The 19,004-nt window shown below is 39.5% G+C and overlaps 1 pseudogene; it reads right to left on the reverse strand.

The window, feature by feature from the left end:
• Positions 1 to 192: 192 nt before the first annotated feature.
• Positions 193 to 10,349, reverse strand: LOC129057913 (Krueppel-like factor 2; annotated as a pseudogene).
• Between the last annotated feature and the right edge of the window lie 8,655 nt (positions 10,350 to 19,004).

Below are 19,004 nucleotides of genomic sequence, written 5' to 3' on the forward strand. Positions count from 1 at the left end.
GTACAAATTAAGGCCCTTATTTCTCAAAGGACATCAGGCCTTATGACCCGGTGGGAGGGAAGATGCCACTTAATTATTGCACCATTTTGAAAAACAGAACTCGTCAAGGCGGATAGTGGTCTTTTCCCACCTGGTCTTCAGTCACAGATGGGGGCTGGGGCGGTGGCGTCGTCTTCCTCGTCGAGGTAGACCCTATGTAGCCACACTGTGCCCTGCCCGGTTCTCTGGGTGCAATAAAAACCAGTCACAGTTTGGGAGGGGGTCCTGCGCAGGTGGGCGGAGGCGTCTGGGCTGCATGTGCCGCTTCCTGGGCAGGGCAAGGTGGGCAGAGCGCGAGAAGGCGCGGTGGCACCAATGGCCCTGAAATGGCCAGTGGCCCCTGTGCTTGCGGTGGTGGAGCGTTAGCTTGTCTGAGTGAGCAGCTTCCAGCTGCATCCATCCCAGCGGCAGTGGTCGGGCTTGTCACTTGTGTGCTGCACAGACGTGCCTTCAGGTGGGAATTCTTGCTGTAGGTCTTGTGGTAGCCGCATAAGTATGCCTGGTATTGCGGTTCCCAGGCCAGGAGCGGCTGCCACGCTTGGGCTTGGCCTCCAGCAGCTCCAGCCGGGACGCCGGCGCCACCACAAGGAGACCGCGAGCGACTGGGGGTGCCAGGCCCAGGGTTGTGGCGGCGGCGGCCACTGCTGAAGAGACTAAAGACGGGGGCGTGGAGGGGCGGGGCTGGGGAGGGGGGCGCCTCGTGAAGGCGGGGCTGGGTGTCCCCAGCCAGGGCCACCGAAGGGCAGCGGGAAGGAGGCGCGCCGGGCCCTAGGGGCTGAGGGGCGGGTGTCGGGGGCGCTGTGGGGGGGGACCCGGGACCTCGCATGCATGAAGCCGCAGGCCGGGGGCGCCCTAGTGTTTGGGCCGCGCGGTCGATGCGTGAACCTGGGTGCGCAGCTGTAGCCGTGGCCATCCGCTTCAGGGGGCTGGGCTTTGACCAGGCGGCTGGGCAGCGCCAGTAGAAAGCGGTTGAGCAGGCCGGGCGCGGTGGCTCACGCCTGTAATCCCAGCACTTTGGGAGACCAAGGCGGGCGGATCACGGGGTCAGGAGATCCAGACCATCCTGGCCAACACGGTGAAACCCCGTCTCTACTAAACATACGAAAAAAAAAAAAAAAAAGGTAGCCGGGCGTGGTGGCGGGCGCCTGTAGTCCCAGCACTTTGGGAGACCAAGGCGGGCGGATCACGGGGTCAGGAGATCCAGACTATCCTGGCTAACAGGCGAAACCCCGTCTCTACTAAAAATACAGAAAACAATTAGCCGGGCGCGGTGGCGGGCGCTTGTAGTCCCAGCTACTCTGGAGGCTGAGGCAGGAGAATGGCGTGAACCCAGGAGAGGGAGCTTGCAGTGAGCCGAGATCGCGCCACTGCACTCCAGCCTGGGTGACACAGGAAGACTCCATCTCCAAAAAAAAAAAAAAAGAAAAGAAACCAGCTGAGCAGCGCGGGCCATCTGGCAGCAGGTCCAGCTCCGGGGCGCCGTAGGGCAGCGGGGTGTAGTGTTCGGGTAATAGGACGCAGAAGGAGGGGTCGCCTGGGGCTTCGGGGTGGCCTTGGCCCCAGGCCATCCAGCCCTGTGGACCGAATGGAGTCCCGCACGCTGTTGAGGTAGTCGTGGGTTCCCCTGGTCTCGGGCTCCGCACGGGGTCAGCGTTCCTGCAGGCGGCGCTTGAGGTACGGGCTGGCGAAAGTGGAGACGGACGGCAGGATGGATTCACTTGGCGACATGGCGGGGAGCTGGGAAGACGGACACCGGTGAGTGGCTGCCCGGGAGGGCTGGTCGGGGCGCGGGCAGGCGGGCATGGTTCTGCCAAGGATTTTGCTTTACTTATCGCAAGATGGGGGGTATTTCCTCCTTTCTGCAGTTTATAATTGCATGAATTAGGGCAGTGAATTGAGGATGCAGTAAAAATATCTTCAAAGATTATTAAATTCGTTATTATAAAACACATACAAGAGTTTATGTGTGTGTATGGAAAGCAGGTATACATCAATAATTCTTAGTGAATACAAGAAAGAGAACTACCAGTATTGGAGCAAAGGTTTCAATACAAACATCAGTGAATATAAGCAAGGCCTTTTCTTTTTTATTATTATAGTTTAAGTTCTAGGGTACACGTGCACAACGTGTAGGTTTGTTACATAGGTATACATGTGCTGGCAACGCCTTTTCAATAATGTCTTACAAGGAGAAACGTGGCTCCTCTAGAGAAGCAGCCCTCAGTGCGCATCTCCCTAAAGTCCAGATTGATCTGGCAGAGCTGTGGGGTTCACGGCTCACACTGAGGCATCATTTAGAGCCTAAACCCCACTTTACTCTTTTGTACAATGAATAGGACATCAGTGATCTAAATGAGTTTAAATCTTATTAGGGATTCACACTGCCCTTCAGACTCCGTCTCTTTTCCTGCCAGAGCTAGGTTCAACATGAATTAAAATACAAATATGAGACAATGAATTTATGATAGTTGACAAAGACCTTCCTTCGAATTTCGGATTTTTTTAGCAGCCCCTTTCTTTCTGTTTCCCACCTGCCTTCAACTCTTTCTCCTAAAAAAGTTCAGTTGGAGTGAACGTTTGGTGACTTAGAACACCATTATTTTAACGTGATCCCAAAGCGGTTTTCATTATATGTAAAGCTGCACATTTATTTACATTTTAAAAAATGTTCTAAATTGGTTTCTTATGTCCAAAAGAAGGGGAGCTAGTTATAAGAAAAGAGAATTGAGTAACATAAGAAAGTGCTAATCATTTCAAATTAAAGTGGGAAACATGCAAAGCAGAAAGAATCAATTTCATAAATTCAACAAATTATTAACATAAATAATTCCAAACTCTTGTATCTATATAACATCAGTGATCTGTGAGGTGAAATGAGATTCTGAAGAAAAAGTAAATAATAAGGCCATTTTTCTAAGCCAAGAAAGTTTTTGTCATTAATTGCGGAATTTCACCAATTAATTTTTTTCAAATAAAAATTTCTTAAACTTTTAATGCCTACTATTGCTTGTAGGTTAATAAGCCCTAGCAGGAAACAAAATCATTAAGGAAATGGAAAACAAACATTAATGGGAAATTTGTGTCTTATGAATTAATTTTTAAAATGTGAAGGTTTATTCTTGGTGTTTGGTAATTAACTAAGTTTATTAATGTCTCACAAATATGAGGAATTTTATTCCCTAAAGGAATGTGAGGAACACGAGTAGTTCAAGAAAATGCTGAAGATGCACTTGGCTGGGAAGCTAGGATAGGCTGACGAAGTCAGACTTAGTGTAGGAACCTGGTAAGCAGTGGATCGATGTTAGCTGTTTTCACTTACTGCACTAGTATAATCAGTTTGATGATACATACTTTAGCCCCAGCTGTTACTTAAGACCTGGTTTCACATTTTATGTTCTTTTTCCTGTCCAGGCTGGGAAAGGGTTTCTTCTGGCCATAAAAGCTACTCCAATGGCTGTGGGAGACTTAATTCCAATTCCAGGTGATACAGCCGTCAGTCTCCCACTAGCTGTAGGATTGTGCACTGCAGTTCACAGGTGTGGGTGCTCAAGTGGGCTTTGAAAGATTTCATGAGGGGGAGGGGTAATGTATTAGGCACATTTTCCAAATATAGGTATTTCATTGTACAAGACCCCAAATGTGAGAGAGTGTTTTTTTCAGTATTTTATAGAGTTCCTAATATGCCATCATATATACATTCAGTTGTTTTCAAAATACAGTTTAGTATTTGGCTACTCACAAAGTAATAAAACATTTAAATCACTTAACCATAAAATTCTTGATAACAAAAAGGCTTTTCTTTCTATTCAGTAGTTTAACATTCAGCTTTCTTTTTTAGGGCAAAGGAGATAGAAGTGGATGAAATGAGAGAATTTTTTTTAATTGAACTCTGGTTAATGCCAAAAGTGTTCAATCACTATGTGTGGGGAAGTTTCCTGGTACAAAGAAAAAAAAAAACAGGTTGTTCTTACATTTGGCTGTGTTAGTAAGTGGTAAACAGAATTAAATTTTTCTTATGTGAACTCACACATATGTGCTTCATAATATGTCACTCCTATTTAACATCTCTTTCACACACACAGGCATCCCCCCCCACACACACTCTTTTGCTAGTCTTCTTCCATTTTGCTTATTAACCCAAAGAAAGAAAAAAATATGGAAGCCTTCTTGCATAGGTTGCCTTAATCAGATGAATTATTGAAACCACTCTGTCTAAATATTATTTTCCCTTATTTTTCTTTCATTAGTTTTCCATTCTGTTGTATTTATTTAATTTTTATTTCATTTTCCAGACCTAAGTAAATGTTAGTCTACCACTGTACGTCTGGTAACCTCAATCCCTGCAACCGGGGCAAAATGGGTAAGTACTTTAGCCATGTAACTGCATAATTACTAGTGTCTGACACAGAGAAAAAATAGACAAAGTGTGGCATGGAGCTCAGAGCCTACATGGGGAGAAAGACAAAAAGTAAGCAAACAGACAAAACAAGGAGAAATTGTAAATGCGTGGTAGTTAACTAGAATGTACTGTGGTTACCAAGGAAAGGAGTCACTGGGAACACATACATGATTGTAAGCAGTAGGGGGTCCATTGGCTATAGAGATTTTAAAAAACAATGATGAAATAAAGCAAAAGTTGGCAGTTATAAAGAATCTCAGTGATAAAATACTGAAATACTCCTCCCTACTGGGGCAGTGGGTCCTATACACACCCCTTCCCTTCTTGATGTGTCACTGAGAATGCGATGTGATCAATGACCAATGAGATTTAGAAAAGTCGGATGATGTTATTCCTTCCTTATTGAGTGTGTAATACTGATCACTAATTTATGCAACTTGTTTCTCTTGGGTGTGCATTAACTACTCTACTAGTGATTTGTAAAAGTGAATAGGAATCACTATGGGAGAATAAAAACAACACCCAGATTCCTTGGACCCTGGGACCAAGGTCTTGGGTGATGCTGAGGAAACTATATTTTTAATAAGCATCTGGATGATTCTTGATGCTTGGGGAAATGCTCTTTGAGAAACCCTGTACTATACAAATGATTAATTTGTCTGAATGTAAGGGATTTAATCTGGTCAATGTACAAAAACCATGGAAATCAATTTGAGTACAACTTAAACATCTAATGATGGTAGAAGATAAAAGTAGGGAGTTTTGCTATTCTGTAGGATATCTTAGTACCTACTAACTAACGCACCCCTTCTATCCCTGTTATATAGGTACCACTAGCTCTTCATATTCCAATGGTAAGCCATGGCACCACACTGAAAGTTCTATTGCAGGGCAGCTAGACACTGTGGCTCATTTATATATTGTGGCATTGAATTGGAAAATGCTTTTCCAGGAATGAAAAATACCTGGCATGCATGTTTCCTCTACCTCTCTCACACCTATAGCAAACACTATGGGCTGATAAGACATTGGTTATCCCTGTGCCAAGGCTCTGTTCTAGATTCCCTTCTAACACAGCATTTCTGGAAGGTATTACTATTAATTTGATGTTGCACTCAAATTAAACTCATTTGCGTTTCCTATCGGGGACTCTTAGGAGGGATAAAAATGCTGCCTACTGGGAGCAGTAGCCATGTTAACAGGAGGTTGAGCTTATATAGTCTCAGGTGATATTACAAGGAGTGGTAGACAGCTGGGTGGTGAACATGGGCCATCTCTCCATAGAATTGTCTCCTTTAGTGTCCCTTAAGAAGAGTTTTTAATCTCCTGCATATAGGTCTTAAGCATCTTTTATCAGATTTATACCTAGGGCCCAGGTAATTGATAGTTTTTTTTTTTTTTTTTTACTAATTTAAATGTCTTTTGTAAAAATATATTTTCTAATTGTTTGTGGATGATGTCAAATGCAATTGATTTTTGTATATTGACCTTATATTCAGCTATCTTGCTAAACTTATTATTGCTAGAAATTGTATAAAATTTCCTCATGATTTCCTATGTAGACAGTTAATCTGCAAAAATGCCAGTATTACCCCCATTTTTTCAAGCTTTAGGTCTTTATTTTTCTTGTTAATGGCACCATCTCAGCTCACTGCAAGCTCTGCCTCCCGGGTTCATGCCATTCTCCTGCCTCAGCCTCCCGAGTAGCTGGGACTACAGGTGCCCGCCACCATGCCTGGCTAATTTTTGTATTTTTAATAGAGACAGGGTTTCACCGTGTTAGCCAGGATGGTCTCGATCTCCTGATCTCATGATCCGCTTGCCTTGGCCTCTCAAAGTGCTGGGATTACAGGTGTGAGCCACTGCGCCCAGCCTTCTTGTTGAACTTCCACTCTAATGGTGAATAAAAATGGCAATAGTAGGTATTGTTGTCTTGCTGCTAATTTTAAGCAGAAGACTTCAAATATTAAACTCGCCTGCCATTTTTAGGATAAACCCAACTTGGTCGTGCCATGTTATCTTTTTTTATATTTCGCTTAATTCAGTTTGCTAATCATATAATGCCCTTGTTTTTTCTATTCTCTGAAAGTGCTTGTGTAATAGTGGAATAATCTATTCCTTGAAAACTTGGGAAAAGCACCTTTAAATTATCTGGATTTATAATTTTTTGTGAGAATTTTTTTATTGCTTCAGTGTCTTTAATAGTTAAAGAATTTTGCAGGCTTCATTTTCTGCTGGAATCAGTTTTAGTAAATTATATTTGTCTCTTTTTCTAAGATTTTGTGTTTTAAAATGTATTTACATTCATTTTTTATATTAATATTTTTGTCCTAAACTGTATCTGTAATTATGTTTCTTTTTTAATTCATAATATTTGTGTGTCTTCTCTTTTCTTCTCAGCTAGTCTCCAAAGGGCTTATTTTATTTCTTTTTTTCAAAGAACCAACTTCTTTGGGCTTTATTGATTTTTTTCTTTGTTCTTTCTTTTTTTTTTGAGATGGAGTCTCGCTCTTGTTGCCCAGGCTAGAGTACAATGGCATTTTCTTGGCTCACCACAACCTCTGCCTCCCGGATTGAAGCAGTTCTCCTGCCTCAGCCTCCTGAGTAGAGTAGCTGGGATTATAGACATGCGCCACCACACCTGGCTAATTTTGTATTTTTAGTAGAGACGGGGTTTCTCCATGTTGGTCAGACTGGTCTTGAACTCCCGACCTCAGGTGATCCACCCACCTTGGCCTCCAAAAGTGCTAGGATTACAGGCATGAGCCACCGCACCCAGCCTATTGACTCTTTATTATGCTGCTTTGTTTTCTATTGCATAGATGTATTGCCTTATCTCTTCTTTCCCCTTCCTCCTGTTTTCTTTGATTACGTTTTTCTTCTGTTTAACTTAGAAATATAGCCCACGAATATTTGGCTTGTCTAATACATCATCTATGGCTTTATATTTCCCTCAAATGCCACTTTGGCTGTATCCCACACATTTTGTTGTATAATGTTTATGTTATCATTATTCTCTAATCCTTAAACATTTTTCATTTGAATTTCTTCTTTGACCTATGAGGATGTAGAGTGCAGTTTTCAATTGCCAAATTACATTTCATGTGCATGAGTTTCTCCTTGTCCCTCACATTAGAAAGACAGTAGCTTAATGGTTAAAAGTCTTGGGCTTTGAGATCTAATAGACTTGGATTCAAATCGTAGCTCATTCACTCACTCCTGTATTCATTAAATAGGCATTATTCTTGGTGCTGAGGACATATCACTAAACAGAAATCCATGCTCACATAGATGTTATATGCTGGTATGCATCCCACCATTCAGTAGACTCCACTACTTATTAGTTGCATCGGTTTGAAAAAGTCTCTCAGTTTCTCCCTGTAGATCAATTTTTTTATCTGTCAATGAGAATAATAATTATTCTATTCTAGGGAGCTCTTGGGAGAATGTAGTGAGATAAAGTGCTTAGTACAGTGGCTAGAACAGTGAACATTTTAGTAAATGCTTGCTATTACCATATGGACAGCTTTCTCAGAAAGCCTTTCCTAACCCAGCCCCATCTCTCCCCTTCCTGGCACCCAGACAGAGCTAGATGCTGCTTTTATATTCCTCCAGAGCGTATTGTACTGGCCTCTAGCAGAATACTCAGGCAAAATATTGTAATCATGAATTGTCCACATCTCCCACCAGATCGCCAGTTCTTTAAAGACAAAGAATATATCCTATGTAATTTTTTTACCTCAGCATCTACCACAGTGCCTGGCAAGTGTTAAATGCTAAATAAATATATTTGAAATGACTAAAGGAAGGACTGATATAGATTTAGGAAAAGGAAAGTAAGTGTATGTTGCTGAGATATTTATGGATTTGTTTAGTCAAAAAATGTTTATTAGGCACTGATTACCTGTCAGCCACTTTTCAAGGTACTGTATAGGTTCAAACAAAACAGACAAAATTTTGTTATGGTACTTAAATCTTAGAAAGGAGAAATATACATCAGATATGGTTGAGTGATTGCAGAAAAATAAAACAGATTAAAGAAGTGAATAGTATTGTGGGAAGGCTGCTATTTGATATGTGATGGCCAAAGAAAGTCTCTCTGAGAAGGTGTCATCTTAGTAGAGACCTGAAAGAAGTGAGAGGGCAAATCAGAGGGACACGTGGATGAAATACTCCAGGTTGAAGAAACAGTAAGTGCTGAAGTTCTTTAATCATATTCAAGGACAGCAAGGAGGCCAGTATGGCTGCAGCAGAAGCACTGAGAGGGAGAGCGGTAAGAGATGAAGTCGGAGTGGTGGAGAGAGAGAGTGAGGATGCAGAGAGTGCAAGGCCTTGCAGACCGTGGCTTTGCCTCTAAATGAGAAGAGAGTCCATTGAAGGGCCCTGAATGGGGAAGTTCCCGTAATATACTGTGAGTTACCTTTTACAAGAATCACTCTGGCTGCTACATGGAGGTCCGACTAGGGGTACAGGGGTAGTGGCAGAGACCACTTAGGACAGTATTGCAACATTGCAGGCTACAGTAGTGGTTTGGATCAGAGAGATAGCAGGTGCAAATTATGATTCTGGGTATTTTTCAAACAGAGAGCTGATAGATTTTGTTCAATTGTGTGTGGGTTGTTAAAGAAAGAGAAGAATCAAGGATAACCCCAAAGTTTTTGGCTGAACTACTAAACAAATTGAATTAGCATTTGGTTAGAGGTAGAAGACTGGTGAAATAGCAAGTTTGTGTATGTATTGGGAAGGGGGTGGTTAGCAGTCGGTGTATCAGGAGGCCCATTTTAGAGCTGCTAAATGTGAATGTCTATTACACCTCCAGGTGGAAATGTTGAACAAGTACATGGATATATAGATCAGAAAGTGAGTGTTGAGATCAGCATCTCTTATGCTATCAACCTGTACATAACTTTTTTATTTACCACCATCTTTTAAAAGTATAAATCCGTATGGACCAGATGATTCTTGAGAATCTTCTCTGAAGAGGAGTTATATTTTTCAGATAGATTTGTAGCTGGCGTTTTTTTAAGTAGGGCAATAATCATATTCCTATAATAACTGACATCATAATTGAATAATGAGGTTAGGCATATGCTTTGCAAAACCTACATACCTTAAATAAAATTGAATTCAAATGAGTATCTTTTCAAAAGAACCACTGAATTCACAAATGTATGTAAAAAGTTCTTAATTAAGCTTAATCTAAGCACTAATATAAAAAGAAAAACACTGTTATGAATAAAACCCTGGATACCAGAGTGGACAGTTGAGTCCGACATATTCCCAGATAAATATTTAAAGTAAGCTAACACAAGAAAATCTTGCCTTTAGAATTTTTTAATTAAACTTTTAATAAAGATTCAAATAAAATGTTAAGAAACTTTCTAAATGGTTCTGACAGGAATGGTCCAGCCAGGGAAATAAAGTTTCTAGCCTCTGTCTTGGAACTTTCATAATAGACTAGATAACCTTAGAATTAAATGTGGATTTATGTTTTTCTGAACAGTACCCCCTTTTATTGACTACATGTGTTTCCCCAAGAATTTGTTTTAGAGTAGACGTTTCAAATAAAGGGTCCAATTCTTAACCCATTCACATTGTTTCATTTTGCAGATAACCACCTGCCTAGCATAAAAATCTTTACGTTCTCAGAAATTGATTCTTGACTCTACACAGCAAATCCTTCATCTTTATTGTTGTGACCCATTATAAATACCTTCCACTATGATGGGCTTATATTCTCCTGTTCTCCTCCAGCACTTACTCGCTTTTTTCCCCCAGGATTCCAGGTCTTGGCAACCTTTGAAATTCCAATTCCATTTGAGAGAACTTTGAGGAGGCCATATGCTGATTTCACCACCAGCAACTTCACAACCCAGTACTGCAATGCCATCAGCCACCAGGCCCCTGCCATCATCTGTGACTTCTATCTGTGGCTCACTGGAAGGAAACCCAGGTGAGAAGCTGAGTCAATGGCTTTGAGAATGTCACTGCATATGGGAGATTGAGGCCCCAAAGTCTTTAGTGCTTCCTTCAGCCAAGGATTAAAGGAGACAACTGAATCTGACCCATATATACAGATTGAACACACCTACTCTGAAAATCCAAAATCTGAAATTCTCCAAAATCCAAAATGTTTTGAGTGCTGACATGTGCCACAAGTGGAAAATTCCATACATCTTACCTCATGTGATGGGTCACAGTCAAAACACATTGAAAACTTTGTTTCATGCATAAAATTATTTAAAATATTGTATAAGATTACCTTCAGGTTATGTGTATGTGGCTAAGTGTGTATGAAACATAAGTGAATTTTGTGTTTAGACATGGGTCCCATTCCCAAGATACCTCATTACATAGAAGCAAATATTCCAAAATCTGAAAACGGTTGAAACCCAACACACTTCTGACCCAAGCATTTCAGATAAAGGATACTAACCTGTATAAGTTTTGAACAAACAAAGCAGTCATAGTGAGAAGCCACAAAAGCCTCCTACATTAAAAATGCTCCAGCATAATAAAGGAAGGTAAATGTTAAAGAGCTTGCTTGATGAATTCAGCAAGTGATCATTCACGCAAAAAGAAAAGCAACTGAGACTCTGTCACTAGGGTTTTTCAAATAGGTAGATAATCTTAAATATCCAATAATGATGACAGCCTCACTTACTGGGAGCTTACTTGTGGGGCTAAGGAGGATGCATGATGATCCCATTTTTATTGTCACAGCTACTGAAGGAAGATACCCTCATCAACCCAATTTTACAAATGGAGAAATAGAAGCTAAGGGAAGAATCTGAAGTAGTCTCAAAGGAAGTGACAGGAAGGATGTGGAGAAAGCTGAGTGTCAAAGTCAGTATTCAGGACCAGATTTACTGCTACTTAGAGATGAATGAAGAAATTAGAGAGAACACAGTGTGCTGATGCTAAAGCAGCTGTCACCACCCAGCTGTGTGACATAGGACATATTCTTTCTCTGTCTCACTTGAATAATATGATGTGTCAGAGGAGACATGATTGTAATTGCCTAAAGCAATTCTTGTGATCAAGAATCAGAAGCATGAACAGTATTGCCCTCTGTGTTAGCCCCTTTATAAGGGAGGAAGTCATCTTCAGCATGTTGAATTGTCATCTTTATTAGCAGTGCAAATGACTAAAACTTAGCCAATGTAGAGTTTATCCAAATTTGGAGCTCATAACTCAGTTCTTGAGCAAAGTGAAAGGAAAACATTGTGATTGCGGGGAAAATATTTGTATGGGATTTATTAAATAAAGATAGGAAAAGAAGAAAACCCAAATATTATAGGCAGAAATGCTAAAGGTTTTAAAATATGTCAGGATCTGAAGAAGGCATGGATAAAGAACAAAGTTCAATTAGGAAGGAGAAACACAGAAGGAAGAGACACAGTAAAAGTCATTATGTATTCTGTGAGAAGTCAGACAGTAAGATTTGTGGGAAATGGGTTGGTTTGTTGTATGGTGTGTATTTTAGCAATAATCTTTATGGCAGAGAAAGCTAAAATTAGCTTGCGTGAATGATCACTTGCTGAATTCCTCAAGGTAGGCATGATGATGGAGGGTGTAGAGGAGACACAGACACAATGAACTGACCTAGATAGAAAGCCTTAGTATACTCAGCTAGGAATAGTGATTCTGAGGACACACTGTGATGTGAGTATGTCATTACATGTATGGTAGTGATGGGGATGGTAGAAGGAAGAACTGATGGCATATTTTCACCCCCCCCCAAAAATCAGTTAAATATTGGGACACTAACCATCCAGGTCTAGAAAAGTCACATGCCATAGCCATGGTATTGCACATCATTCATCTTGCATTCTTTAAGAATAAGAAGATCAGTAAATAGTTCAGAAGTGGGAAGCTTTGTCCAGGCCTATTGTTTAGAAATAGAACAAGTAAGTTCATTGCTATAGCATAACACAAAATTTGCTTAAGTGGTGGTCAGCAAATCCTTGAATGCTGCTTAATGTGACGAGGTTGGTAAAATCCTTTGTGCAACACTCTGACTCCCTGAATGTTCTGCTGTGCCGGGGCCTGTGCGTTGCCAGACAAGGCCAAGCTGGCTCGAAGAGCAACCAGCCACCTCTGCAACCTGCCACCTCCTGCTGGCAGGATTTGTTTTTGCGTCCTGTGAAGAGCCAAGGAGGCACCAGGGCATAAGTCTACTCACTTATATCTGTTTGTCTGGAACATAACCCATGTTTATCTTTACAACAAATAAAATTGATCTTGAATAAAAACTGAGTGGTCATTGTCGTTAATCTTTGAACCCAGATTAACCTTTTGGTCATGCCTAGTCTAAGAGAAAAGAGATATTCTTATCAAATAAATACAGAGCCCAGCTATGTCAGTGAAGATCTCAAGTGCATAGACAGTAGTATAGGGAAGAGTCAGAGGCCAAAAAGACAGGGATGGCAGACATTGAACAGAGGAGAGTGTGGTGTTTGCCTTTGCATCGACTGAGATTATGGAATAACACCTGAGGCTTGGGGAGAGCACCTACAAGATACCCATAAAGCATTCTAAGAACATCTATGAAGTGAGAAAAATTGAATTACTGTTGTTCTTGTGGTTATGATTGTATTTATGGTTGTTACTTCATTCGTATTAATCACCTATGTGCCCAAGTGTAATCATGAAGTTAGATTTTTCCCAGATTTTTTTATTAGACTCAGGAATTCCCGTAGACAAAGGCAATATCACTATCCTGTTTATACATTTCTTCTCTCAGTTCTGCAGAGCCAAAATGTAGAGTCCAATCTTTTAGATAGGTTATGCAATAAAGGCTAACTTCGATTATCTAACTGGTACATAAGGCCCAGTGTAGTAGTTTACTCCAGAGGAAATTGGCACCTGTATGTAATTGTAGTTAAGTTGATCCCTTGATATCAGAAAAGTTTGTGCTATGCAGTCCTTTTTGATGATTTCTTAATATATATCCTCATTTTAGACAGTAGCAGTGGCCATAGATGTACTTGGCAGCAGAATATTACAGGTGGTAAAGCTTGAATCTGCGTTTTAGTAGCAAGAGCATTTGGAGTCTTGTGCTTCCCTTGTAGACATCTTCTTAACATCTACATCCTATCTTTTGTCTACTGTTGTTACTGCTACTAGTTCCGTAGAAATTCTAATTTTCATTTGGGATATACATTTTTGTTATTTGTAAGCTCCCCCTTCTTTTTCATTTTTTCACCCCCTTTCAGACTGTTCTACAATCAGAAAGGAAATTCTCCTCCATGAGCATGTGTATGTTTTTGGCTCTTGGAACTTGAGATGGTGCAAGTAAGTACAAGCCCATTTTCCAGATAAGTCATGTGAAGTGATTTACGTTTCATAATATGATCATTTCTGATTGATCTTATCTATTATGACCACCCATAGAGATGGCTGTAAAGAATTAAGAACATCAAACAATGTCAAGTTGTTCATTGCATGTATTTCAGAACATTGCCGAGATAAAGCCAGGTGGAGTCATTAATTTCACCAGCTAGTTATTTCCTTGCTGCGGTACCAAAGATTGTCATTTTTGAATTAAAGCCTCTGGTTTTTGTAACTCATCTTTCATTGTTGATCATGGCAAGTGAATAATTAATGAATGTATATGTTTAGGTTATGAGGAATTTAAAACACACCCCAAGAGTTGTAATGTTGATTGCTTTTGAATGTTGTAGTGGTTTTGAGAGTGTCTGCTAATGATTCCTTAATTACATACTTGCTTTTCTTAGAAAATCAACTCATTTCATTATTGGTGATTAATTTTCTCTTAAATATTTAAGTTCATGTTTTAATAAATCAGTATGCCTGGGATTCCATTAGATATTTGAAAAGATCAAGTTTAATTTTTTTACCCAGGTAACATATACAATGGCTCAAGATTTGTGTTCTTTGATCTCACAATTTAAAAAAATACGCATTAAGCACCATGGAAATCCCAGCAACTTCAGCAAGAAAGAGTCTTTGTTCCATAGTTTCTTTGCTTGATAAATATGTGGGATAAAATAAATGGAATATCTTCATTCAGTTTTTGCTTCGTGAGACTGGTTGAGTGAACATAGGCCTAGCACTTTGAAAATTGGCCTGTTGTAGAAGACTGACATTCTAATAGCCTAAAGAGAATCCATTTCTTATAAGAACACATATATTTTGGAAACTGTGGTATTTCTCAGAAAACTGCTGAAATGAATTATGTATCTTTTCTATCTTTATCTTTAATTCTATTACTTTCAAAGATCTAAAGCTTTCACTTGAAAATTAGTCTTTTGGAAAAAAAGACATTGAAACTAGTGTTAAATTATATTTCACTGAGGTAATGAATATGAAGATTCATTTGCTGTAATCTCCTTGTGATCTTTTAAAGTAGTTTCTTGTGCTTTTAAAAATAACACTATAATGGTCTATATGTGTATCAGTTTTTACAATAATTTGTCTAAACTTTAGCTTATACCAGTGTGCATGAAGAACCAAGTGCAGTCTGAATTAGCACAATGCAAATAGAAAACTGACCTTTTATTTTCCTCACAAAATTATATCTAATATAAACCTTATGTAAAATAAATAATTTTTAAGTGCTTGTAAATTAATAACAAAATCATACATAATGTCAGTGGAGGAGAAACATTAAGGATTTTATATCACAGTAAAATGCACTTCTAAATTGACTTAGTATTGTTATAAAACATATTCTTGAATATTGTACCAGAATTTATCACCACTATTGAAGTCAAAATAAAGATGGATCTCTAAATTATACAATTTATTTGGGAATCACAGAATTGCAGTTCTGAACAAAAGTGAAAACCACGGTGGTCTTCTATATGTGTGAAGGACAAAGAGAAGATTGGGGGTTTACTAGCAAGGGAAATGCTACATATTGCTTTGAAAGAAAGCTCACGGACACTAGAGAAGATTTTGGGAGCTGGTCAAACAAGCCTAATGGGAGACAAATCTTTTGAGACTTCCCAGGAGCCCACCTAGAAAATCCGTTAGTCAATTTTAGGTGAAAAAGACTTAAATTTGAATTTGACTCTGTGGAAGTTTGTCATTTGTTTGGATGCCAAAAGCCTAAAAATATTTAATTAAAGTAGAATTACATATCCTTGAGAGATAATGGTCACTTATTTAACCAGAATAATAATGGAAAGACTTCAAAAACAAATTCAAAAGTTACATAGTCAAGAGAAAAAAAATACTTAGACCTGTATTAGAGATGACTTAGTTTTTTCAGCTGGTCAAAACCCGAATAAAGACAGCCCAAACCACAAGAAGCTATCTTAAAACATAAAATATCTGCTTGTTAGGTGGATTACTTAGAGAGAGAGAGAAAAAACCTTTTGTAGTATGACGTTTCTCTTGGTATATGCCCTTTTGAGTAAGCTGGAAATTAAACCCCATGAAAAACTACTTTAATTCAATTAGACGCTGGAAGAGTGTGTGTCTAAGGTTGTAAGTAAACCGTGTTATAGAATAATAATACACACACACACACAAGTAGTACCTCCACCGGGGGGAATGGATGGCTTTTAGAAAAAGTAAGAGCATGTGAAATTTCCTGGTTAAATAGAACAATTTGGATACATCAGGAAAAGCCAAGAGTACAGAATTCATCTATACTGGAAAAACATTGTTTTTCCAGTTTTTTTTGAGACAAACATTCTCAGTGTCAGATTATAATACCAGAGTGCGAAGTGGGGAAAAATGCAATAGCAACTGACAAAAAAAAAAAAAAAAAAAAAAAAAAAAAAAGAAAAAGAGAGAGTCATCACTTTAGCTAAGCAAAAAGATGTACTGTTTTAAGGAGAGAAGAAGAGCATAAGGCATTGATGTATTATCTGCAAATTACATGTAGTGAGATGCATAAAAAGCCAAACCCTTGAGATAAAAATGTGAAAAACTTTAAGAGGAAAACTCTACCTCCTGAAATGAGGCAATCATTTATTTTTCTTTATTGCTGCTTTTATAAAGAGGATACATGTGCAGAACATGCAGGTTTGTTGCATAGGTATACGTGTGCCATGGTGGTTTGCTGCACCTATTGACCCATCCTCTAAGTTCCCTCCCCACACCCCCATCCCCCAACAGACTGTGGTGTATGTTGTTCCCCTCTCTGTGTCCATGTGTTCTCAATGTTCGACTCCCACTGAACGAGAACATGCAGTGTCTGGTTTTCTGTTCTTGTGTTTGCCGAGGATGATGGCTTCCAGTTTCATCCATGTCCCTGCAAAGGACATGCTCTCATTCATTTTTCATGGCTGCATAGTATTCCACGTATATATGTTAACACATTTTCTTTATCCAGTCTATCATTGATGGGCATTTGGGTTGGTTCCAGTCTTTGCTATTGTAAATTGTGCTGCAATAAGTAGAATGATTTATATTCCTTTTGGTATGTACCCAGTAATGGGATTGCAGGGTCAAATAGTATTTCTGGTTTTAGATACTTTGGGAATCACCATGCTGTCTTCCACAGTGATTAAACTAATGTATATCCTCACCAGCAGTGTAAAAGCATTCCTATTTCTCCACAGCCTCGCCAGCATCTATTGTATCCTGACTCTTTTAAATAATCACCATTCTGACTGGCATGAGATGGTATCTCATTGTGGTTTTGAGTTGCATTTCTCTGATGATCAGTGATGTGGAGCTTTCTTTCATATGTTTGTTGGCCAACTTCTTTTGAGAAGTGTCTGTTCATATCCTTTGCCCACTTTTTAATGATATTATTGCTCATATTAAATTTGAAATGACTGAAAATTCAAAATAAAGACAAGAAAGATAAAATTATATTTGTTAAATTATAGGTATGAAGTAGTTTTGAAAGGAATTTCTAGATTATATATATGTATGTGTATATATTTATATGTATATGTGTGTATATGTGTGTGTGTATATATAATATATAGATACTGTTTTCAACAAAAAAATTATTTGAGTCAAAATAGTACCATCTCCAGATGCTTTTATTTAGCTTGGTATCTAAAATCATTTAGGTGACTCATTCCCATGTTTGGAAAATTTTTAAAATTTGTCGTCTACATCTGTGGTATTCAGTATAGTAGCCGCTAGCTACTTAACTTTTAATCAGTTATAATTAAATGAAATTTAAAATTCATTTCTTCTGTCATACTAGCTACATTTCAAATGCTCAATAGACACACTTGGCTAGTGGCTACTTTATTGGACAGAGCTGGTATAGAACATTTCCATTATCACAGAATATTTAATCAGACAGCATTGATCTAAATGTTTTTTTTTTTTTTTTAACTGGAGTGCAGTGGTACAATCTCAGCTCATTGCAACCTCTGTCTCCAAGGTTCAAGCAATTTTCTGCCTCAGCCTTCCAAGTAGCTGGGATTATAGGTGCCCGCCACCACATCTGGCTAATTTTTTTATTTTTAGTAGAGACAGGGTTTCACCATCTTGGCCGGGCTGGTCTTGAACTCCTGACCTCATGATCCACCAGCATTGGCCTCCCAAAGTGCTGGGATTACAGGCATGAGCCACTGCGCCAGGCCAAGTATCTTGTAGAGAAAGTTTATATTATGATTCAGATTTCCATGTTGCCCATCTTTTTTATTAATCTTATAGACACTTATTGGAGTGCTTATTATGTCTTAAGTGCATGAGAAGTGCAAAGAGTGTAAAGACAAAAATGATGTAGCCAAATCAAGTGGTGGAGACAGACATTTAAAACATGATTGCAACCCAACATGAATTCTCCAGGGAGAGGAGAGCAAAGGACAGTGAAGGCAGAAAGAATCACGCTTGCAAATCCATGAATGGTGTGGTGTGTTTGGGAAACTCTGGGTAATTTATTCAGCCCTAGACAAGTAAAAATAAGGACTAGAAAGGTATGTTGAGGCCAGATCTTGAAAGATTTCAAATAACTGCAGTTAGGTTACACTCCATTGAATGAAAACCCAGTTGAAACTGGTTTAAAACACAAAGGTGGTGTGTTGATTTACAATGGAAAAAATCCAGCACTAGAGTGGTGAGCAGCTGTGATTCAACTAGAGCTCTGTCTGCCTTGGTCTTTGAGTCTCTCAACTCTGCCATTTTGTTCTGGTTTTATCCTCATGATGAATAAGATGTTTGCTGTACCTTCAAGCTTTACACACATACATGGCAATCTTTGGATGAAGAGAGGCTGGCCTTCTCCAAGATTTTCTCCCAAGATTGATGAAACTTGTTTTCTAAAAACCCTCAGCAAATTTCTCTCCCATCGCATCAGCCTAGTTAAGGTTACCTGTCCATTTCTGGCCAGCCCCTGTGGCCTGAGATTATGCCATGTACTAATTTGTTGAGAAACCTCACACGTAAGCCAATCCCTGTCTAGAGTGTAAGAGTGCATGGAGATCAATCAGCTTTTCTCTGAAGCTGGGGTGAGATTATGTGTTTCTGAGGCAAGGTGGCTACTGCAGAAGGGTGAATACCTGCATGATAATTCAGAACTCATAAAGAGATAGAAGACTGGGTGTTAGGGGGTTAGCATTCTGAGTGGAGCATGGTTTCTGGAGTCAGAGACACCTGAGTTGGTGTCCTTTATCCACCACTG

Source organism: Pongo abelii, chromosome 11 (genome assembly GCF_028885655.2).
Source record: "Pongo abelii isolate AG06213 chromosome 11, NHGRI_mPonAbe1-v2.0_pri, whole genome shotgun sequence".
Classification (NCBI taxonomy): Eukaryota; Metazoa; Chordata; class Mammalia; order Primates; family Hominidae; genus Pongo; species Pongo abelii.